At 32.1% G+C, this 25,205-nt stretch overlaps 1 pseudogene; it reads left to right on the forward strand.

Annotated features, from left to right (window-relative positions):
- LOC149534025 (uncharacterized) overlaps positions 1 to 3,393 on the forward strand; it is a 134,218-nt pseudogene extending 130,825 nt beyond the window's left edge.
- Positions 3,394 to 25,205: the final 21,812 nt, after the last annotated feature.

A 25,205-nucleotide genomic window follows, 5' to 3' on the forward strand; every position in this document is an offset into this window, starting at 1 on the left:
TTTCAAAGAGATATTGAATTAGTAGCTATATCATCATAAATTATTTTTTGGTTTTGAGTTCTAATTTTGGTTTATGGTGTACATTTACAAATAACTTAAGGAAGTCCTTAAAAAGTGAATACTTTACTTGAGGTATAGCCTGGTTTGGTCTTTTAGTATTAGCTGAAGTTTTCAAATATCTAGTTTTGATTTCTTTGTGTATTGATCTTGAGCATACTAGGGTCTATATTAACAATGTTTCATCTGCTTAATCTCGAGCCACCTTACCTAACTCTGAACAAAACATATATATATGAGCTTGAAGCATGGCGGAGTACAAAATTATAGTTTCTGTGGAGTTTAAATAGGATTATGTAGTGATTGATTATAAAAGGATTTTCTTCCAATGAAATATTTTGAAATAAAAGCTAATGATGCAAATTGTATTGGGTATGAGTGATATTCTAGTGCCTAAAGTTGTTTGAACCTGTTGCTTGTCCTTCAGATAATTAACCTACCATGGAAGCGATATTACCCAACAGAGGCAGTAGAATGCAGAATACATCTATAAAATATCATATCCAATCAATGAGACAATTGTGAATCAAAATAACATGTTTGTATCTGACATATAAGATTTGGATTTTGAACCTCAAATGCAAATAAGTGATGATCAGGATGTTGGTTCAACTAGTGAGGAAGAAATAATTGTTTCTAGTGACTAGGAGTCCAAAAATAAATGAAAGAGGTCAAAACCATTAAAAGATGCACAAAGAAGCAAAAAAATGAGGAAGCGAAAAGAAAATAAGCCATTACATTCTGAAGTAGGCATTGTTGACAATTTGATTTGGCAGGTTTGGGAAAAAGGCCGTGAAGACTGGGGATCCTGGGTAGATGATGGAGAGCTTGACTTAGATACATTTTATCAAAAGAAGGGTCCCATAGAAGAGAAAGAGCCACCCCCTGAGATGTTGATGCCATTATTACCTCTCCAAAAGGAGTGGCTAGCTTGGAGTCTAAAGTAAGAAGAATCTGAATTTAAAGGTGGCATTCTTGCAGATGAAATGGGAATGGGAAAAAATATTCAGGCAATATCCCTTTTTCTAACTAGTCATGACCTGCAACTGAAGGCACCTCTTACTACTAACTCATCTAAGCTATCAAACATTGAAGGAGAGTCGAGTAGAAAATCTAAGGTTTTGCCTCAGATTAAAGCCACTCTTGTTGTTTGTCCAATGGTAGCAGTCATCCAATGGAGAAATGAGATTGCAAGGTTCATAAGTGAAGGAAGCACTAAAGTTTTAGTTTTTCACGATGCTAACAGATGTAAAGATATTACAAAACTTTTTGATTATGATATTTTTTGACCACATATAACATTGTTGAGTCAGAGCATAGAAAGAAAATGATGCCTACAAAGAAGAGGTGTCAATGGTGTTGTAAATTTTTTTATCCAAAATGATTAGGCAACCAGCGATGCTTTTGTGGGCCTCTTGCTATGAGATCTAAAAAGAAATCCAAATAAGTTAAAAAGAAAGGAAAATAGGACGTCTATGCGAAACCCTCAAAAAAGAAAACAATTGATGAAGATAAATATGTAGATGTTAGCAAGGGAAAGATGAAGGGTAAAGGAAAGTCTAAAGTGTCAAGCATTAGTAAGAGTGCTATGGATTGGAATTCTCAAAGAAGTAGTAGGAAAAATAAAAATTCAATTCTTGATGACATTGAGGAGATTGGAAATAAGGTAGTACCAAGCTCATCAAATGACATTGGAACATCAGTTCTGCATTCAGCCAAATGGGATTGCATCATATTAGATGAGGTATGTTTGTTACATTGTATTTTCTATGGTTCTTGGATAGAGTATAGAGCTTGTAACATAAGAAATTGATATATTCAATTATGGAGTCTTGCCAGTGACAATAACTACTCAAGAAATACATAGTATGCAATCAAATAGATGATATTTATGATACATTTTAAATGTTTTTGAAGTAGAGAAAGTGCTTCATTTGTGAAAATAATTAAATTTCTTACTTTGTTGTAAATCATTTAGGGTTTGACTCTTTTATATGTCAAGCCCATTTTATCAATGACCGATCATGTAGCACTGCTAAAGCTGTATTCTCATTAGAGTCATCTTACAAGTGGGCTCTGAGTGGAACTCCTCTTCAAAACCGCATTGGAGAATTATACTCTCTTGTAAGTTTTTTCATCCAATTTTTATATTAACATGTTCTGTATCCTTTAAAAGGTAAAGATTTCTTATATGAACTGTTGGATCATTTATAAATCATATGCCATCAATTTGAAATGCATTGCAGGTATGCTTCTTGCAAATCTTTCCTTACTCCTATTACTATTGTAAGAAATGCAACTACAAATCACCTGATTATAGGTAAATTCTCTTACACAAGTCTTAAAGTGGACCCATTTGTAGATGTAATTTCTTGAGCTGGCCATTTTTACATTCATTCAATTTAGTGCCTTATTGTTTCAAGGATCCAAAATATTTCTATGCACATTGTTAATAGTTTTTTAAAATATATACCACACACATTCACATGAGCCATCATTGTCTTGACTCTTTAATTAATTGTTTATACTTTTTAGTGTTCGTGGACACTATAAGGTTGATTCAGTGTTATCTTTTGTTTGTAAATTTCAATCTCATATCTTCTTTTTTATTTATATGCGAGTTTATGAGAATAATATATTGACATTGTTCATGTGTTAGGGAGTCATAGAATGAGTTGGGAAGTTTTGGGGGCAAGGGGGAGAAGGATCCTAGTTTGGGGATTATTTGGCAGGGGCCTGGGAGTAGAGCCCCTAATTGGTTGATTGGTAGCACCTCTCATAGTATTTGGGAGCAGTGCCCTTTGTGCATTCTTTTACATGGCATATGATGGGATGGAGGGGATGGGCTCCCACCCCCAAATCCAATTTAAGGTATTTGACATTACATGCCCTTAGTGGTGCATGCTATTTTCATAATTTATCACATTATTCTCTCCAACACCAAGTCCTCACTATTTTAGTATTTCTAGCCAACTCACAACTGTTTAGAGAACTAACAATGAAGTTGAAGTATCTTGTTGGTCTACATGAAAAGGGATATGCAATTTTTATAGCTTTTTTTTAATGGTTTAGGGTGTGGGTGGGGTAAATGAGAGTATTAGAAATCAAGATTAGTGATCCAAATTTTTAAAAATGCCCCATTTAAATGTTAGATGTGGTGGACAGCACAAAGTTTTTAAGATGTTCAAGAGACATTGATTTTCTTGATTTTCTTGCAGGCCAAGGGATGTCTTAGCATTTTCTCAATGTCCCCACTTTAAGGGAGTGGTGGTGGTGGCACAGCAGAGGTATGTTTTATTACCATTGTGGGATCTCGAGAATGTTGTTGTCAAATGAAAAAAACATGGTGGAAAGCTTAAAGCTTTTGAAATTTTGTTGGGCCTGTTGAGTTCTTGGAGAATCTTAGCATCCTCTCAACATTGTCACTTCGAGGGAGACATCTACTACCTAGTAGTGGTGGTGACTGCACACCATAGGAATGTTTCTTCGACATCTTGGGGTCCCAAAAATGTTGTTAAATGGCTATAAGTTGTGGCAAACAACTTAAAGTTTGTGAGATATTCAAGAGACACTTGGTTGAGTTTCTTGAGTATATTAGGGAAATCCTATCATCCCTTCAATGTCCCCACTTTGAGGGAGATGTCTCCTATGTGGTGGTGGCACATTAGAGGAATGTTTGACTGTCATCTCAGGGTTTTGAAAATACCATTATTAGTATACATTTTTTTTTGGGGTGGGGTAGGGTGTCACTTATGTAACATTTGATCTTGTGGATGGTCAGATGGATAAGGTCTTTTTTGTTGTTAAAAATGGTAGTTGATTACAAAAAAATTATAGCAATTTATATGAAAACTCTCATCAATAAGATTGTATTTTGATGCTAATAGTTTTTTAGCACAAGGTGTGATAGTAAATGGTTCAAACTTCTTATACACTATAATGTATTATTAGGACTTAATGCATATTTCATGAGTAGTGGTTCATAAGAACCCATACTCATCAGCTTGAATTGTTTGTTTAATACCCATTGCATTGAGGTGATGCTTACAAATTTGAATTCATAACAAACATTTCTCATCAGCTTAAATTTTTTATTTAGTACCCATTGCATTGAGGTGATGCTTATAAGGTTGAGTTGGTCTGGTGATCTAACATGGTGAGTGGGCTTAAAGTGGCAACTTGGTGGGGCAAGTTGGTGAGCCGACTTAGCAAGGCCACTTAGAGATGTGACATGGCAAGCTGACTTGGTGAGCAAGCTCGATGAGCAAACCTGAAGACTAACCTTGATGAGGCACTTTGGTGGGGTGACTTGATGACCGAACTCAAAGAGTCAACTTGGCGAGCATACTTGCACTAGTACATTTGGGTTCATTTTTCAACCTTTATTGGTCAAATTTTTGACCCAATTTTTGACCAAATTCGACCAACCCATTGGTTGAAATTATTTTGCTCGAAATTTTGACCAACTCACTGGTACATGATTTTTCTCAATCATATAACTAATTATATATTCTTTATATTAGTTACTATCAGTGTTTTTCAGGTATTCTATAAAATAGTTCACATGCCTTGCGTATGATATGACATTTTGCATGCATCCTACACTCTCTCTCATCCAGCTAATGATGGATTATGCGGAGTGATCTGAAACCATGATACTAAAAAACACACAATCAAATCCAAAATGAACTTGCACTACAACTGGATTGTGGAAATATGATATTGGTAAAACTGCATGCATGTCTACCAGGACAATCACAACTTAAACATATATTTGTCCTGATAGATATGCATGCAAAATTAACAATATCAGATTTCCACAATCCATTTGTAGTGCAAGTTCATTTTGGATTTCATTGTGTGTGTTTTTTAGAATAATGGTTTTTAGGTCACTCTACATAATCCATCATCAGTCGGATGAGAGAGTGTAGGATGCATGTAAAATGTCATATCATAGGCAAGACATGTGAACTGTTTTATAGAATGCTTGAAAAAAATTTACACCTACCTATTGGTGGAAATTTCCACCTTCATTGGTCAAAATTTCCACCAATGCCTAGGTTTTTTCTACCTTTGTTGGTGGAAATTTCCACCAACTCCTAAATTTTCTACCTTTGTTGGTGGAAATTTCCACCAACACTTAGATTTTTTCTACCTTTGTTGGTCAAAATTTCCACTAACGCCTAAATTTTTTTTCTACCTTTGTTGGTCAAAATTTCCACCTTCATTGGTCAAAATTTCCACCAACGCCTAAATTGTTTTTCTACCTTTGTTGGTCGAAATTTCCACCAACGTGTAAATTTTTTTCTACCTTTGTTTGTCAAAATTTCATTGATCAAAATTTTTACCAATCCCTGTATGAATTTAGACAATGGCTTTGGTGGGTATTCGACCAATAGATTGGTCAAATTTTTGACCAACCAGTGAGTTGGTCAATATTGAAAAAATCAACCAATGGGTTGGTCAAGTTCAGTCAAAATTTGGTCGAATTTGGTCAAAATTTGGGTCAAAAATTTGACCAATAAAGGTCGAAAAATGAATCCAAATATACTAGTGATATATGCAATCATAAAACAAAATAAAATAAACCATCCATCCCAAATTACTATTAACTAGACACCATAAAGTAGGATGAAATAACATAAAATTGAAGTAAATAATTTTAAAAAAAAGTAGACGTAAAACCATGGGAGCACATTTAACTAGGTGCTTATGCCCAAGACAAGTAATCAAGAGACAAGGTGTGGAAAGGGACAGTGGTCCCCATACAAACCTAGGCACATTCACCCTCAGAAAAACCCTTGTTAGCACATGTGTAAGTGAAAAGGTGTTTTGACTAAGGTGAAAAGATGTGTTTGAACTGACAAAGGTCAGAATTCCCTTCCTAAGCACCTCCACTCATTGAAAGGAGACAAGGTGTGTTCCTAGACAACATAGGCAACTAGGAAAGGGAGTGTAGTGGTTAGGAACAAGATGCCTAGTAGTTAGGCACCATAGGAAGGAGTGTAACCTTAAGATGGGGCAAATTAATAGGAATTGACACCTACTTTGTAATAAAGGAAAGTTAGGTGATTTAAGGAGTTAGTAATAATGTTGGGGTGTAGTATTGTCTTAGGTCAAGAGCTTTTAGAAGTATAGGCACTTTAGTTAGAAGTTAGTAAATTATAAATTATCTTATGGATGAGTTAGTAATAATTTCAACAATTAGTAAATAGTAAGTTCTTTAATATTATATGTATGGGTAGTTGTTCAATAGTGACTATATATAAATTAAAACTATTGTGTAATTTAGTAATTAGATATAAATATATTTATATTTTGACCTTCACTATGTATGTTAAGTAAGTGTTAGTTTTGACCTCCACTATGTATGTTTGACCTCCATTAGAAAATTAGTAGAATTTTTGTTCTAATTGAAATAAACTTGTAAGCTAGTTAATATATTTGAATGTGAATGAAAAGAAAGCTAGTAGTGGTTCCATAATAATGAAGGCATGTGTTAGTAGAGCAAGTTAGGATGATTATTAGGGGTGGAAGATTTAGGATTATATGATAAATTTATCTAATAATTAATTATATATTATTAGTAAATAAAATAATTTTAAAATAATAATAATGATAAATAATTAAAATAAAATATATAAAGAGTGGTATGTATAAATAATTTTAAAATAATAATAATAATAATAATAATAAAATAAATAAAGAGCAGTATGTATGACAATTACATTTGGAATGAATATACTAATAAATAATCTACACAATATCAAAATTATGTACACGAATCTTAAATAGGAGAGGTTGTGCAATATATAAGACACATTATAGTGGGAGAAGAAATTTTATGAATGCTTTGTAATTAAGCACTAACAAAGATGTTAAATGGAAGGGGACAATATAATAATCATGAAAATAATTAACTCTATAAATATATGAAAATGACAAATTTGAATGCACTATTATATTCATGAGTTAGGGATACATCTAAACTATGTAACTTGTCAGCATGTCATCTCGATATGAGGACAATCCAAGTGGTCGAATTCCCATAGAGGATAGCAAGTATTAACCAGTCAATATCCACTCAAAAGAACCGTATGCATGTCCACACCTTATATATAATGTAATAATAACAATTAACTTATTAACACTTTGTTGCAACCTAATAATGTCATGTGTATGCCTCTTGTGTTAGCTCTTACTCGGTACCCTAGTTTATATTCCAAAATAAAATAAAATAAAATTATATATGCTGACATCTAACAAAAATATATCCCTAAACTTTAACTTGGAATACTAGGATCCTAGCCATGACACCTAAGGCTTGGTTAGAGTATCAACGTACCTAAAGGTTGCTAAGTATTACCTCCAACCCATGATTGAATTAGTGATACCCTAATATCCTTAAGAAACATGAATTGTAGATTTAATTCTCTGTGTAGTTCGATAGAGTATATCTATTATACATAGATACATGTGTAGTATCCCTTAATTTACATTTCAAAAAAAAACAAAAAATTGATGGTTGTGTTTTACCTTGTTAAATTCAGGGCATGACAAGTTCTCTACAAGCAATTGGAAAGCATCCCAAAAATATTGATCGAAGACTCAAAATGGTTAAGTCAAGTATGTCATAACATTAATCTCATTATCCCACAATAACACTGAAATCTATAACCAACAATTTAATAAAACTCATTAAAGAACATACCAACACATTACCATGGTTGAGTTTAAAAGATCAAGATCAATTTAGCATAACATCACAAACACAAAACTCCCAAGCCTTTGGTAGATGTCATAAAACTGGTCAACGCTCTAGTCAACCCAAACCCAAAACATAGACAACATATAGATAACATAGTAGATTCATAGTTTGCTTTGATTTTGAAAACACATAGTTGAGTTAACAGTAAGGTTTTAGTTTTTAGTTTAACGTATGTTTCAAGTAGATAAAATTCATAGTTCACCCTTACAATTAACCCATTCTTATATCTAAATAATTGCACAATAATCCCCTATTTGATTTCAAATCAAATTATTCCAAATAATTTAAGGGTAATTATTTATTTAAATTATTAAAATAATAATTATTGATTTTGAATAAAATAATTACAATTTAATTAAAATTAATATCATTAATTAATAATAAAATAAACATACAACTTCATTAAATAACTTTCATTATTAATTAAACTTAATTAAATCAAATTTAATTAAATTAATTAATAATTTATTAATTTATTAAATATTAATAAGATTTTATTAATAAAATTATTAATAAATATTAATATAAATTTAATATAATTTAAATTTAATAAAAATTACATACAATTTAAATTTATGAAAAATTAAAATATTAAAAAAAACAAATTTTAAAATAAAAATTTAAACACATATAACTTGCATTTAGGGCCTGCACGGTCAGTAGGCTGTCTACTACAGCAGGGTATTGTTGCATTAGTAGTACCTGCTATCATAGCAGTACTTACTGCGATGGGGGTAAAAGGAAGAGGGGGAGGTGGGGTGTGGTGGCGCGCCTCCACCCTCCCATATATTTATTTATTTATTTATTTATTTATTTTATTTGTTAAATGTAATATTTAAAATTATTATTTTTATATTAAACCAAACAAAATCCCTCCCATGAACTTTTAAAATATTTTTTTTATTAATAAACATTTCCAAATTTAATCTGATAGGGAAAACTATTGCAACCCATCAAATTTTAATTCTAAATTTTTTATTTTATTATAAACCTCGTTCCTAATTTAAATTCTAATTTTTAAATCTACTGGACAAGGGTTCTACTGATAATTTAATCCTCACGTATGCAAAAGATGTTGCTACTAATCATCAAGCATAAAACTAGCCTAAAAGAGTTTGGCAATAATAATAAAATGCAAACTAGGGGCAGGCACTACACAAATCCTCTTCATCAATCAACTAAGTGATAGTACTTGAATCTTATAAGTAGTTTTCTTACCAGCAAATAGTAGGTTTGACATCAATGATAAAACAATGATTGAAACACGTAGTCTTCTTCAATAATCTTTCATCAACAATGATCTTTTCAATTAGATTTCAATAGAACTTATCATTCTACTTTTTCCACCCTATATTTGATTTTAAAAAAAAAGGATTTGGATAAGATCAGTTTGAACTATGTCCATCTTTTACTCATATTCCTCAAATGGAAGATTTCTAGGCAGATTGTGAAGAAGACTATGAAGTTAGGAAAAGGTGGTGGTCCAAATTTACTTTGAATAAAATCAAAGAGTTCAAGTTGCATATGACTGTTAAGGGTGTCAAGGAAGATCAAAATGAGAAGGTAATAGATCCTTTCTATGTCACTCAAGTTGAGAGTTTTCCTCTACCTAAGCTAGACTGGGATTTTCCCAAAGAAGATTATCCTCAAGCTAGAAATCTCCCTATCATCAAAAGAGCCACAAACTAGCTAATATATAAAAGGAAGTCCAAATTAGGAGAAGTTGAGTTATACCTCCAAAAGGGTGTACTAGTTCCAAGTCAACATTGCCTATTCATTGTATTGATAAAGTTGTCACATGTTACTATGTAGGTGCCATGAATCTTAAACCTAAAATTGAATCAATTATCCAGAGTTTAGTTCAACCTTCACCCTTAGCTAGGTGGGCCCATTCAAGCACTCAAAGGAAAAGATATCAACAAGATACAGTGGTTAATGTTAGTATAGAACCAAATTATATTGAATTCATGGTTGAATCTATTGTTAATTTGATTGTAACTATGAATCAACGCAACCAGTAGGTCATGGATGGAGCTAACACCTTGAACTCTTTGGCTATTGTGTCTTCCCCTATTCTTGAAACTCCTCGACCTAAGAGTGACTCTTCCATACTGAATTGGTTTGATATGTCTATAAGTAAGAAAAGAAGAATAGTTCTAGTGAATGTTTTAGTGGATGACATGGTTATAAAATCCCTAGGTAGAATGCCTAATAGAAAAAATGCCAAGATAGAAACCCTATTAGAAGTGGATGAGAAAATATGACACTGGGTGGCTGATGTGTATAAACCCTTCGTGGATAAAATCCTTGATGATATTACAGCCCAAGATTGTAACATGGAAAAGACTATTCTTAGACTAACATCTAGAGCTATTGATATGAAAATCCTTGATGTTGGTCCTATAAAAGTCACTAGCCAGATCTAGAAGGATTGGAAATAAAATAAAGAGTTGAAAATTTATCTGGTTGTTAGCATATTATATCCATACACTACAAAATTTCAAAGCTGAAGCACAACCCAATGTTATTTCTATGGTTGGCATCACTTCCCCTATAAATCAAAAATTCATCAACCAGGTGAAGAGAGACAGGTCAATCTCCCATTCATTTAATGAAAGGTTTGAATCAGTTATCTCTCATGAAGCCAACTATATCTTCTAACTTATTGAGACAAAGACAAAATTTGATTAGATGATGGTTTATCTAGAATTAAAGTTGAGTGCCTGGGAGGAAAAAGAAGAGAAAAGGGATGAAGTTATCATCCATACAACCAAAGTTCAGGAGTATGGAATAGATAATTTTTTGGTAGAGAAACCAAACCCTTGCATAGATTTTTATTTTATGCGTGTCTAGGAATAATATAGAGTGGAGGAATATGGAAATTGAATGTTGCTTAGATGAGTGTTTATATCTAGTCAAAGAATTGGAGTTTTTAAAATAGATTCTAGACAATGACATCAAATGTATTGATGTCGAGATCTTGGGGAATAAGGATCAACCAAATAAAGATTTAAAAGATATAGGCATTCTCTACCAAGATAAATTTAAGGCCATGAAAAAATTCAAAGAGGTCTTTGTCATGAATTGTATCATCACATCTTAGGTAGATTCCATGATGATAATGTATGATGATCACCTGGTGGTTTAAGACAAAAAGCTAGAGAATTCTCGTAGAGTGATCACTATTTAGCAATTAAGAACATGGAAACTAGAAGTTCAACAACAAAAGGAGATCATCAAATTTGAAGTTTCCTACAAGGAATGGAAAGAAGTAGGTGGAAACATGCCCACAGACCAAGGATATCAAATTGAAATGACCAACATAGCTGGTAGTTAGATTAAAATTTGGGGCACTCAGCCAATAGTTATTTCTCTTTTTTTTTATTCAGGCTTTTTAGTTTAAAAATTTTAGTAGTTAATAACTCCATATGAAGTTAGTTATAAAATCTAATAATTAATAACTTCATATGGAGTTAGTTATAAAAGCTATCTTTGAAATCCCTACATGTCTATATATGTTGTTTTATTTGATAATATGGGGGATTGATTCTCTAGATATAATTTTTGGGGACAATTAGCTATAATACTTTGTTGAAAAAAATATTTTGGATAGTTCTATTTCCATATGAATTAATAGAAGATAGTGACAAATTTTTTGGTTCCTCATGTGGTGTTGTCAATGACTTGAAATCTTATAGTTTTTGGTAATCTGGATTGATTTCATAAGGAATATGGTCTTGATTGTGGTAATTGATTTCTTGTTATATCTGTGAATGGCATTTAAATTTGTTATGTTTGGTAAAATTGATCAATGTATATTATTCTTCATTCTATGAGTATTAAGGCTCATTTGTGAAATCATCTCCTCTTTAGCATTGCTTTTACATGTTTATGGAAAAGTATTTTGAATGCCTTTCATTCTTTTTGGTTAAAAGAGAAGATTTCACTTTATTTTTTTAAATAAAAGAAATTATTGCTAAATCTATTTTAGAGGGAGTTGTGACTCTAAATAGAGAGAGTTAGAATTGGAGAACTCATTTTTTGTGAATTAGGTTTTCTTGTTGTCAGAATATATATCAGTGAAAGGGAAAAATTGTTAACTGTCATAGGAAATATTGAGTTGAAACAAGATTCATCTAGTGATTGTCTTTAGCCTATTAGAACATATTTCAATCTCATTCTATTGTAAAGCTATAGCCTCTAAAATGATCACCTTCACCCTCCAACCTAGGCAGAAGGGAGGGATAGATAGAGAGAGGAATTTTATGGTCCCTAGGATAACCCAAGTCAATCTAAAGGGAGGGAAGAATAAAGGAATACTAGGGGAATTAGTAGTAGAGTAATGGGTGGAGTGCTCTAGAGTCCAAGGTGAGTACGTGGCCCAAGAAGACCCTCTAGTCAAATCGTTAGATACCTCAATAGTTTCCTCAACTTTCTTAGGTTTCTCATCCTTTTTTGTGTTTATTGTTTGTAAAGCTATGAATCTTTATATTACCCAAAATAAGATAATCTCTAGGGGTAATTTGGGGTTTTAGCAACTACTTAGAAAATGATGAAATCAAGGAGAACTTAAGGTTGTTCAATTCTACAATCAAATTAGGGGAATTTTTTTGAATGAGTTCCATGTGGAATTTAAAGCCTAAAAAACAAGCCCTAGTAGAGGGAAAGGATACCCTGAACCTTATACTTTTCAATAGATAGGGAAAGTGAAGATAAAATCCAATACAAAAAAATGAAATTTTACATCCCTCCAAAATGATTCATAGGAAAAAGACAAGAGTGAAAAAAATTTTAACTTCTCTCATACATCATAAACTTAATGAGGATTTTTTCCACAATCTTCCAAATTCTACATAGCTACTCTTTATTAAAACCCAACTACAATCTCATAATTTTCACACCCACATCCAAAAATAGCTTGTAGGCCTCTTCAACAATGACATTTTTTGTGTTGCAAGGGATTTTATCTCCCTCCATACTTAGACCTATAGCTACCAAAATGGTCTCTAGAGTGACCATGATACACTTTACACATCCCACATTAAGATTCCCCTCATCCTAAGAAACTAAAATTTGTTGAGAAAGGTCAGGATTATAACCCTTCATGCCTTCAACATAAGCCACCATTTTCCCCTTTTCCATAATCTCCTAAAGCTTGGGATCTTTATTAAAATAATTCACAAGTATTAGGCTCAATTTGATACAAAGCCCCACCCATTCTTTCTCTCAAAATATAATAGACAAGAAAGATGATTTTGTAGACCTAGAACCTAATCAACACAAAAACCCACAAATGCAAAAAAAAAAAATCACTAGAACTAGTATCTATACAATATTAAACTCACAAGTGAGAAGAATAAAAATAAAACTACTTGAAGTCCAAGAAAAAAGAGAGGAATCCATCTTAACTTGTAATGAATGCATTGTCATCATTTTTGAAGTTAGCAATATCATGAATGATCACCACATGCACCATCATAGGGATATATAGTATATATTTCCAAATTTTGAAATCTAGGATGTACTTTACCAATAAGGCTAGGTTGTCTACTAGATTATTACCTTCCTGGTAAGTATGGTAGAAAGTCACTTCATCCACCAAGGAAGGAAAGCATATTGTCTTATTTATGATATCCTTTCCATTCCATCTGATGTTAGAAGTGTGATTCAAAATATTTATCACATTGAATGCATTACTTTCGATCGCCACTTCTCTATAACCTTTCCTTGTCAACAATTTAATACCATAAAATGTCACAAGTTCTTCATTCTCGTAAGCTATATGTATTCCCAAATTAATCGTAAAGGTAACCAACATATTACCCCTCAAATTTATTAAAAAGACATCCCCAGTTGCTCAACTGGGCTTACAAATATAGGATCCATTGAAATTTAATTTGATCTAACTTGGGTTAGGGGGTGGGTATTTTCTATTTCTTCATAATCTTTCTATAAAAAATTTTTATTTATCAAGACACTTAACTAGGTTCCATTTTCTAGTGATGTCCCATTCCAAAGACTCCAAGAGGGATCCATTTTTCTAAAAGGATGCAAAATTTTCATATTTTCCTTGATGTTATAAGTAAATACTTGAAAACTACCATTGGCATATTTCTTCTTATCTTTGAAAATCCTATTATTTCTCTCTTTCCAGATAGACAACCTACCATAAAGGATATATTGCCACTGAATCTCTTTAGTGAAAGGATGATTAGTAGGAGAAGTCCAAGAATCTTCCATGTTGTAGTAGACTTATCATGGTATAAATAGTAGCAACGATAGATGTGACATTATGATGTCTTCAATTTTAGTTATTTACACCCACTAGTTGAGAGCGTGTACAATTTATTTCTTAAAAAATATCATACTCTTTGATACCATTTATTAATAAATAAATATCATAAAAGATTTCAAGTTATTCTTTATGTAAATGCATGCCTATAAATTTATTATAAGTTTAAGTTTTATTATGATTAATTCTAAATATTACAATATTTTATTTTTTCAAAAATATAAATATTTTTACTAGTACTTGAGAGAAAATATTGTTAGAGTAATAAAGTATTTTCTCATTAATTAAATCATATTTATTTAATTATTAAGTCACTTATTATCTCTAGTTTACTTAAGCTAAACTTTGGACATATAATAATTATTTCTTTTATTAATTATTATGATGCAACCTAGGTTAGTTACTTGTTAGGTTTTTGATCTCTTTATAATTTATTTATTCACTTTTGATAATAGAAATCTCTTTTTTTCTCATCAAGAAAGTCTCATTTGTGGATCTAGAAATTCCAGCCTCCATAGCTTTTATTTCTTTCTTTCTGTGAAAGGTGTTTGCATGCAGGTGATTCTTGAGAGTTATGCGGTTGATCTTTCATCAACTTCAACATGGTATCATAGCTCTAGATCTACATGCCCCTAGTCTATTTATGAGAGGGTTGGCTTGACTTTTAGATTTGTGTTCTTTTTTAGAGAGTTTCATTTTTCTTTTTCTTTTTTTGTATTTATGAGAGGGTTGGCTTGACTTTTAGATTTGTGTTCTTTTTTTAGAGAGTTTCATTTTTCTTTTTCTTTTTTTGTATTGGATCTAGGGGGCTACCTTTTTCAGTGCACTTTGAGCCCAAATAGACCTCACCGTTGAGCTCAAAGTGCCCAAAAACACCTATTTTCTTTTAAAATTGGTCCAATTTGGATAGTTGAAATCTGAAGCAAAAAAAATTACTCCCAAATTGGGCATGTTTCCTAAGGTGGTGATGTAAAGATTTTTTAGCATGGAAATGGAGATTTTTTGATGTGCAAACCGATGTTTTTGGCATGAATTTGAATTTTTAGCACACAAATTAAGATTTTTTAGTGTGTAAATCAAGACTTTTTCTATGCAAATTAGGGTTTTTTTCACACAAATCAAGATTCTTTTAGTGCACAAATCAAGATTCCTTGGCATGAAAATTGAGACAATTTTGTAAACAAAATGGCACGCTTCTTGAGGAAATTTTTGTTGCTGGTGGGCACATTTTTCATTGCATTTGGCAATGATCTTGAGGTGGTAATTTTTATTTTATTTTTCCCTTCTAGTTCTTTTTTGACCTACGTGTGGTTTTTTTGTTGTAACTTGCTCATCAAGACTTCACTATTTGCAAATGAGATATCACCAAAAATTTGTTTTCGAGCCCATTCCAGTGGTGTAGGTTATTTTAAGTTTTGGTGTTTTTTTATGGTTGTTTGGCTATCAAAGTTAGGAGTTCTATTTTACACTCTAGGAGACATTCTATTTTCCATATTCTACTCTAGGCACATCTCATTTAGTTTTTTGTTTTTTGCATTCTAGTGGATATCTTGGTTATTTTAGGTTTGAAGATCAATTTCGTTGCTTCAGATGATTTTTCATGGCTTATACTATCTCTTGTATCAACCTTATGTCTCTTTTGATCTCTTTTTATATCCTTTTGTAGTATTTTTGCAAACGTACTGAGATAAAGTTTCACTCTATTGCATTTTGGGATCGTGCACATATTTGTGTTTTGTTGTACCTGCACTACATTATAATGTGCCTTGGGGGGTTTCATGTTGGCCATATTTTTCATCTTCCTTTTTCAAGTGAGTGTTCATTTAATGACATTAACCTTATGATGTGTTGATGATATGTACCATTATAGGTGTTCATAATTCTTTTGCACTCTTGATATTCTTGGTTCTTCTTTCTATAGGAGATATTGCATTTAGCTTCAATGTTCATGTCTTACTTCTCAACATTATATGGGGGTTATGTTGGTTATATTTATTTCTTGGTTTGATGGAGTGAGATACGTATTCAGTATTTGATCCTATGTACTAGGTGATTGCAGTGGTTAGATACCTATGCATTTTGGTGAGATGGATCATTTACCATATATACATATATTCTTTCATTCCTATTTTTGGAGGCCATGAAGATACAGGTTCCATCTTCGATTGATCAACTCTTTAGAATTAGTCTTCTCTACCTTGCCATGTTCTATACAATGGAGGTTTTTCAAATTAGTAATTTGGTAGTGTTTGCATCTTCATGCTTCAGTTTTGTTCTTCATGATCATATTTTGTTCCCATCTTCTAGGACATTCCCTAGTTTGGCAGCTTCTTTAGTCCTTCACTAGTTCTTTCAACATTATTTCCATCTCTTTTTGGAGTAGGGTTTTTCCCATGTTTTCTCTATTTCTCCTCTTTTTAGAGATTTGGTTATACTTGGTTACCTCATTAGGCCTTATTTCCAAGACCCAAATTTCCTTGTAGTAGTAGTTTCTAGGTTTATAGCTACTCCCTAAGTTTATCTTAAGGGGGGTGTTAGAGTAATAAAGTATTTTCTTATTAATTAAATCATATTGATTTAATTACTAAGTCACTTATTATCTCTATTTTACTTAAGCTAAACTTTGGGCATATAATACTTAATTATTTTGTTAATTATTATAATGAAACATAGGTTAGTTACCTATTAGGGTTTTGATCTCCTTTTATAAGGATTAATCTCTTTGTAATATATATATTCACTTTTTATGATAGAAATCTCTTTTTTTCTCATCAAGAATGTCTCATTTGTGGATCTAGGAATTTGAGCCTCCATAGCTTTTGCTTCTCTCTTTCTGTGACAGGTTTTTACATGCAGGTGATTCTTGAGAGGTGTGGGGTTGATCTTTCACCAACTTCAACATTTATCAAATACTCAAGACCTTAAGAGTATGATATATTTATGAATGCCAAATAATATGATTGATTATTAGCTAATAATAGCTTGCAAATAGATTAAAAACAAAGGCAATAATAATACAAAAAATTTATTTGTGATTCAAATTTATTATATCATAGGAGAGTTCCTATTGTTGGTGTAAGAAAAATATTCATTAATGACACTTTACTTAAACATACTTATGATAATTCATGGTGTAGTAGTTTGGCATTGAGATACCTAGGAGTTTGCACCTCATTTAAGGACATAGTGTTCAACAATTCCACTCTAGGTGGTAAAATTTATTATCACATTCTACTTTATGTCTAAAATCTACCTTTAGTTCTTATATCACATATCATCCTCATCATGGCACATACTTTATTTCATAATGGAGGATGCATCTTTGGTGGATATGTGATTCCACCCTATATAAGTGGTATCTTATTAGCTCCTTATCATTATCTCTTGTAGGATTTCCTACATATGAAGGCCTATTAAGTAAATTCTACATTATATCTATTATCAGTAATATCATTATTGTATCCTAATACAATTCTCTTGTGGAAGTTATCCTTTCCTTTCATTTCATTTGATCTTGAGGGTATTGTAGTGTCCAATTTATTATATCATAGGAGATTTCCTATGCCACTCATAATAAACGCTCACAAAATTATATTATACATGAAATGAATAATATGTACAAGAGAAAGATACACACACCACTATCTATATACTTTGAGGTCTTCTATTGTAGTTACCATTACAAGACTCACTGCCTTACATAACATTGAATCACTCAAACTTTAAAATAAATAGTAAATACTTCAAAAATCAAATAAAAATTCTTATATTTTCCATACATAAAATTAGATGCACATTCATTTACAAAAAGAATAGATGATACCCTCATAGAAACCATCTTCTAAAATATTTCAATAATTCCCACAAGGAGAATCTAATCCAACCAATAATTGTTTTAATAATAACTACAAAGAGGGACAAATACATAAATATTGAAATACTGAATGAGGTGATTATAATTGTAACTTGAAACTATTAGCCATGCTTTAATGGTGTTGTCATTGATTTCCATTGATGCCAAAAAAATCCATAGTGATACTTTGGTAGTATTGGTTGTTCAGTTACAAGTTTTAGAGATTTTTATGTATTATATGGTATGTTGGTAATTACACCTTGGAAAATGTTTTTTTTTATAAATAAATGTTCTAGAATGTACATATCTCATAATCTATGGAATAACTTAATTTTTCTACCTAATTCCATCTATTGATACACTTGATTGGATTCTTGTGACTATTGTGGGTATAAATATCATCCAAATGTATTTGATTTTTAGGAGCCTATGCAAATCATTATATATTTTGGTTCTTCTTCTACAACATAATGTGGTATGTGGGTTCATCAATTGTATTAAAGATAATCAAATTTTCCTATTTTGGTCTTGGTTGTGGAATTCTAGAGATGTCAATATTTATGGCAAACATTTTACTATCTTATGTGTGACCTATAATTTATAATTTAATGTGGTGTTTATGTAATTATATAGTTACTTAAGATATTACATATAATATTATAGAAGGTGTATCAGTCTTATCAAATTCTCTATTATGGAGCTGACTAAGTATACTTCGATACAAGAACCACTTGTATTCAAATATAAGATCATTGTTTATTTCTTTAGTTGTTGTCATTTAGACCAATTTTGCAAACTAGATTATTATTTGTTCACCTGTATTCATTCATCTTACTACATACCAAAACTATGAAAAAATAGCTTAGCTTGCATTAAAAATGCTTCGTTCTAGCATTATCTAGAGTCATTGGGGGCTTTGATTATGAGAGTATTCACTCCAATCTTAGACAGAAGGCAACAAGTCATCTTGTTGGATTGATCAAGATCCGATATATAATTATATTTTGATGTTTGCCATTATAGATGCATGACCAAATTTTACACACACATTTCAAGCGGCCACTGTGGTGCCCAAAAATCAGATTCCTAGCCAAATTCTCATTCATCTCCATCATTTCAAGTTTTTCATTTTATGTAAATCATCATATTTTTTCATTAGTTAAATTATTATTTCATATGAATCATAGGTTTTTTCATACTGTCTGTGATTCTTTTTCCATGCAAGGAGAAATTTTGGATTGTATAAGATTTCTATTCTATCATCTGGTGTTTTATTTCATTGTATGATTTTTTATAGTAGAGTTGTTTTATCATTTGGTAAACAGAGGTCATTTTTGAGAAGTTCATAGATCTTTTTATTTTTATTGATGTTGATCTTTTTTATTTATTTTTTGGTCCTCATTTTTGAAATAATATAAAATATTTTCTAAATGACATTTTTTGAAGAAGCCATATACATGAAATACTAACACTTTCTTTTAGGATGATTTTCAAAGAATGTCTACCAATGATATAATCTAAAACTTCTATAAATACTAACATGTGAATATAGGTTGTGTGATTGCCAATTGTAGCAATTTTTCATCTTAGTCTTTTTTCTAGAGAGCTTAGTGTAACTAGGGCCTCATTAAAAATTCTATAAGGATCTTGATAGAAAAATAAGAGAGTATGGTGTTTGTCACATGAAATTTATGCCAATTGAAAAATTAAATATCTAGATGCTACTAAGAGATTGCTATGTTGCAAGGAAAGTAAAGGTAGTGAATCACCTAACTTTGTCTATTAGTGAGGGGAGTATTCTATTTTATCCTTGAGGGAAAAATAGAAACCTAGAAGCTCTTAGAATTGTTAGGAGGGGAGATGCCTTAGTGAAGAACATGTTTTGTGTGCTTGGGTAAAGTGAAGAGGATAGAGGAGTATTCTCTTCTTTTTATAGGAGAATCAAAAACCCATTCCCCTTGAGTTTGAACTAGTAAACTCTTTAGTCAACTTTAGAGGGCATGAAGGACAAGAAAATGACAAGGGTGAGAACACACCTTTTTTTGGTGATTCCAACTCAATATAATGAAGAATTTTTTTAGACTCAAAAATAATGCCAATTCCATTCTCTTGATCCAAGATCATCACATATCTTGAGGATGTCCTACCTATTGTACTAAGTGGCATTGCTCCTAGCCTTTCTTGCTAAGTGTATACACTTATAGGTATTAATGTGGTTGAGATGCCTTAATATCTTATCAAGAATACTAGGGGTTAATGTGAATGGAATCCAAGTAAACACTTTCTAGATAGTTTCCACTTAGTTTACCTATAAAAAGAGGCATAATCTTTGTGTAGGAAGAGGGGAAAATCTCTCCTCTAGATCCTCGACATGGCTATACACATGGATGTTTGAAGGTGGAATGTTATTTGGACCTTATCATAGGATAATCTTTGAACATATTCTATTAAGCCCTTGGAATCACCAAAAACATGGACACCTTTTTGGGGGTGACATGACTGTCTGAGGTGAATGTATATGCATACGTGTTAGAAATAGGAAATATTGAGGTGGTTGAATCAGTATTCCACAAAAAATTTCCCAATTATGGATACCTTTAACAACCTTAAAATATGCACATGTGATTTAACTAAAAATTATTTATAGTAGTAACATAATATGGTTGGAAATATAAGAGGAGTAACTAATAGGGGAAGGGTGAATCAGTTACAACAAAAATAAATCCTAGATCCCTTAGATGTCAACACAAAAACTTTACTAAAAATAGTGATGCTCGAAAAACACACAAGCATTCAATTTCCACTAGTAAATGTTGAAACTCGGTAAGCACTAAAATAGAAATTATAACTCAGCAAATGCTTAAAATATAAATCTTAAGATATTATCAGTGATTAACCTTACTTAACTTATTTGCATACACATGAAAGAAATAGCATGAACACAAGTGACACCAAGATTTAATGTGGAAACCCAATTTGGGAAAAACCACCAATTGCAGCTAGTTATTGATTTTCACTCTTCTAAAGTGAGCCCTGTTAGGAGCCAACCCTATTAAATGTTACAAAACACGCTATTAGGTGTAACCCTATTAGGAGTGGCCTTGTTAAAGTTCTTTAGACACTTCAATCTAGAAATGTCACCTTGTTAGAGGATTTAAAAATAGTTGTTAACCCAACTATGTTAAGAGATTTAGATCACTACTACAAAGGTTAGAGAGTAATAATAAGATGATCTGATTTTTGATGCAACTGAATTTTTGATTACAAATCTCAATTCTAGCTAGTATACTTGATCCTTTTGGATCGAATGTATCTTTGCAGCTCAAAAAGGATATTTTGTGTATCCTTCTAATTTTCTTTCTCTAAGCATCTTTAAATCTTCTATTACTTTCACACATTCAATCCTCAACTTGACCTTATATTTATATCTTACACACTGTCAAGTTGGCTTGAATAAAACTTAGAATACTTAATATTCATTTCCTTAGTTATCTAGAACCAACAAACAAAACTATTAAACTCAATATGCCAAAACAAGAAAATCCTTTGTTAGCCAACCCTACTAGGTAGACACTAGCTCGAAGATGATTTTCCCATGTTAACCAAGTAAACTTGGTTAACACTACATTTCCACAAAGTTCCTTTGGTAACCAAGTGAGTTTTATTAATATTGGTTCCATCCAACATTTCCTTCATTAACTAAGTGAGCTCGATTAACACTATTTTTCTTTGTCACTTGAGTGAACTCTGTAAACACTATCTTCTAAACTATGTAAACTATGGAATGCTTGGCAAACAAAGGAAAATATCTTGGTCACCCAAGTGAGTTCAACATACACTAATTGGAAATTATATGACATTTTGTGTAGCATCAAACACAATACACAATTAATCAATTATTTTCAACAATCTCCCTCTTTGGCATTGATGCCAACACAACATGTCATAATACAATGAAATTTTAGAGTAAGAATAAATTAAGGAACATATCCTTAATTTCCTTATGATTCTCATCTATGAGAACTCTCTCTATTAGTGTGAACTCCCTCTATCTTTAGTTTCTCCCTCTATCTGTAAAGTTTGTCTTCAACATCTATTTTTTATAGCAAACTCTCAATTTATGATATCAGACCAAGTTCTCCCTCTTTGATATCTTGAAACAAAATTTTTGAGACATGACAACAAACTCTCCCTCTTTGACATCTTATGCCAAAGAAAATATTTAGAAAATATTAGTGTACCTCATGTACTGATCCATATGCAATATGACTTGTTTCAATATTGCATCAACTAACTGATCTTCGACATTCTCTAGTTAATGCATCACTAAACTTTATTTAGTGAATTTTAGATAAGTGAAAGATCCCTAACTTATGTCTTAGATAAAAAAAATGCACCCTTAGGTAATGGCTTGGTGAATATTATTGCAATTTGTTCTTTTGTATTTACATATTCCAATCTTACCTCTTTATCTTGTACCAATTCTCTTAAAAAATGATATTTTACAGCAATGTGCTTGGTTTTGGTATGCATCATAAGATTCTTTGAAATATTTATCGCATTGGTATTATCACATAATATAACCACTAGATCCTTGATTTCTATCTTCATACCTACCAACAGTTGCTTGAACCAAACAACATTGAAACAATTAACTATTGCTGCCACATATTTTACCTCTGATGTAGACTGAGAAATGCAATTTTTCTTCTTACTTGTCTAGGACACTAGTCTTTTACCAAGAAAGAATGCTCCACCAGTGGTTCTCTTCCTATCATCAACACTTCTTGCCCAATCAGCATCTGTAAATGCTTTCTATTGGAAATCTGATTGAAAAGATCATTGTAAGAAGAAGATTGATTGCAAGGAGGGAGATTGTTGATAGAGCATGTTTTCAATCATTATTTTATTGATGTCAAACCTACTATTTTCTAGAATAAAAATTTCTTATAAGATCCAAGTACTATCACTTAGTTGATTAATGAAGAGGATTTAATCAACAAGATGTAACAAAAGTACCTAAGGGAAAGGTTGAGTTATGGTTTTGTAATGAAGTGCAAGGATCAATTAAGACATTGGTAAATGATGTATTCATAATATACTTGAAGATACAAAGATTGAACACACTTAGAAACTTTAAAAGTATAATTTGTAACAAGGTTGACTACAAAGCTTAACTAAGTTCATCAGTGAGTGTCGAGCAAGCTAGTTTGAGCCAAGCAGAGTTTTAGTTAGTGGCAACCAAATACAAAATATAGTGGGTGCCAAGTGAACTTTAGGTGCTGAGTGATATAGAAGGAGCCAAGAAAACAAAAAAAATAGTAGTTTCTGAGTGAATCCATAGTAGGTTTTGAGCATCAGTAAAACATAGTTGGTGTCGAGTAACATAGTATGTGTCGAGCACCAAAATTTCAATAATGCCGAGCTACTACATTATTGGAAAAGTTAAAGATTTCCCAAATCTGAGCTGACAAGGTTGTTACCTTGAATTTTTTGAACTAGATAGAGGATAAGGATGATGAGTTAGAGGCATAGAATTTTATGTAAACCATTTTTGAGCGAATTCTAGAGGGTTCTTCATGATGTTTCTAGAAGGAACAAGATATGGGATAAATTCAATGAATCCTACCTAATCCATTCAAACCAAAATTAAAAGAGGGAAGAATCAAGCAAGAAAAAGGTTTACAGACTTCTATTTAAGGAGTCATGAGCCAAGAAGCAAGAGTTGTTGGTGTGCCAAATTGTGAAGTGCTTGAAGGGTGTCAAGGAGAAGGCATCAAGGAGAAGGAAGAATAGAGCATAGAGACTCTATTTTGATAAGTGGTCAGAAAGAAAGGATTGCATTGGTACATTGAGCATGAAGACTCAAGGAGAAAAATCTTGAGAGGAGGAAAAGCTGTTAGAGCTGAAGAGATTGAAATCCAGGAAAATGTTGTGAACTGAAAAGAGATCTAAAATCTACAAGATAAGTTGTGAATTGTAATTAAGTCAAAACCACTTATTGTTACTCTCTAGCAATTATATCAGTTAGGGTAAAATCCTATGGACTTAGGTTGGTTTAACAGCCATTTGTAAATCCTTTAATAGGGTGACATTCCAAGTGAATGTTCTAGAATCCTCTAACTAGGCCTACTTCTAACAAGGTGGTTAAATCCTCTAACTAGGTCACATTTAACAGTGTGTTGTAGCCTTTAACAGGGCAGGCCTTTTATAGAGAATCACTTCACAAGAGTAAGAATTGAGTAGCATGTTACTTTTGGTTTTTCCTAAATTGGGTTGCCATGTAAATCACTGTGTTATGTGTTGATTCTTCATGTGTTATGCTTGCATGTTGATTTACAGTAACTTGTTAAGTAGGAAAGTTTAAGTTTGGATGAATGAATAGTTTGATGGATCACTTGATGAAAAAGTTTTAATTAGACATTCAGACCTTGAATAACTGATTCAATCCCCCATCCCCCCAAACCCCACCCCCCCCCCCCCCCCCCCCTCCCCGCCCTCTCAGTTATTCTAAAGAATTTCTAACGATTGGTATTAGATCCATTTGCTGATTTAGTTTCAAGGTAGTAGAAGCAAGAAGATCAAGATGTCCAAGATAGAAGTTTCCAAGCTTAGCAGAGATAACTTCATTGCATGGAAAAGCCTAATGAAACTGCACCTTGGATCAATAGGTGACTATGCAAAAATCTTAGTTTAAGTGGAACATGTAGATCCAGCTGGACCCCTTTTTAAAGATGATTTGAGCAAAAGGAAAGAGAAAAATTAGGCAACGTTGGAGATTGCCTCTACACTCAACTATGCTTAATTTGATGACATCGAGGGATGTGACTCTACATTCAAGATGTGGAAAGCCCTATTAGATATCTATGGAGGAGATCAAAATGTTCAAAGAACAAAAAAAGAAAGCCTCAGAGGAAAGTTTGATGACATGAAAATGGAGGAAGGTGAGAATGTTGCTCAATATGCCTCTAGAATGAAAGAAGTGGTAAGTGCAATAAGAAGTTTGGGTGGTCATTTGGAAGATGATACTATCAATATAAATTACTTAAAAACCTTGCTTCCTCTCTATTCTATTAGAGTTTCAACCATCTAGGAATTAAGATGTGTACCAGGAAATGCGCTAACTTTTGAAGGTATAGTAGGAAGACTTACTGCATTTGAGTTGTCTAACTTTGATAACTACAAACCTAAGAATCTTGAATTTTCTTTCAAGGCCAAGCTAACATTGAAAAACA

The sequence above is a fragment of the Cupressus sempervirens genome, chromosome 10 (assembly GCF_028749045.1).
Source record: "Cupressus sempervirens isolate cs-2001-9-10 chromosome 10, ASM2874904v1, whole genome shotgun sequence".
Lineage (NCBI taxonomy): Eukaryota > Viridiplantae > Streptophyta > Pinopsida > Cupressales > Cupressaceae > Cupressus > Cupressus sempervirens.